Source organism: Carlito syrichta, unplaced genomic scaffold (assembly GCF_000164805.1).
Source record: "Carlito syrichta isolate Samal-C Ts95f unplaced genomic scaffold, Tarsius_syrichta-2.0.1 Scaffold287424, whole genome shotgun sequence".
NCBI classification, from domain to species: domain Eukaryota; kingdom Metazoa; phylum Chordata; class Mammalia; order Primates; family Tarsiidae; genus Carlito; species Carlito syrichta.
In genome coordinates, this window is record NW_007231520.1 from 191,129 (window position 1) to 191,804 (window position 676).

Below are 676 nucleotides of genomic sequence, written 5' to 3' on the forward strand. Positions count from 1 at the left end.
GTAGCCAGAATTACAGGCATGCGCTACCACACCCGGCTGATTTTTTGATTTATTGTAGAGATGAGGTCTCGCTGCCCAGGCGGGTCTCGAACCCGCGGGCTCAGGCAATCCACTCACCTCAGCCTCCCAAAGGCGCGGGATTACAGGCTGAGCCACCGAGCCCGGCTTTTTGTTTTGTTTTTTGAGTTGGAGTCTCACTCTGTCACCCAGGCTGGAGGGCAGGGGCACACTCCCAGTCACTGCAGCCTCGACCTGCTGGTCTCAGGCATTCCTTCTGCCTCAGCCTTCCAAGTAGCTGGAACTACAGGCATGCACCACCGTGCCCGGCTAATTTTTTAATTTATTGTAGAGATGTGATCTTGCCCAGTTGCCCAGGCTGGTCTTGAACCTGCAGGCTCAAACAGTCCTCTCACCTGGGCCTCCCAAAGTACTGGGATTATAGACATGAGTCACCACGCCCAGTCAAAACCCAGTTTTAATCCAGCTCTAGTAGGCCAGTGATAATGATAATAATACTGGCTAACATACACTGCATCCTTCCTGTGCACCAGGAACCATTCTAATTGCTCAGCGGGTACTGACAGCAACCCTCTAATACTATCCCAATACTATTCTGCTATGAAGAAGAGAAACTGAGGCACAAAGAATGAAGTAGCTCGCCCTTGCTGGGGGTGGC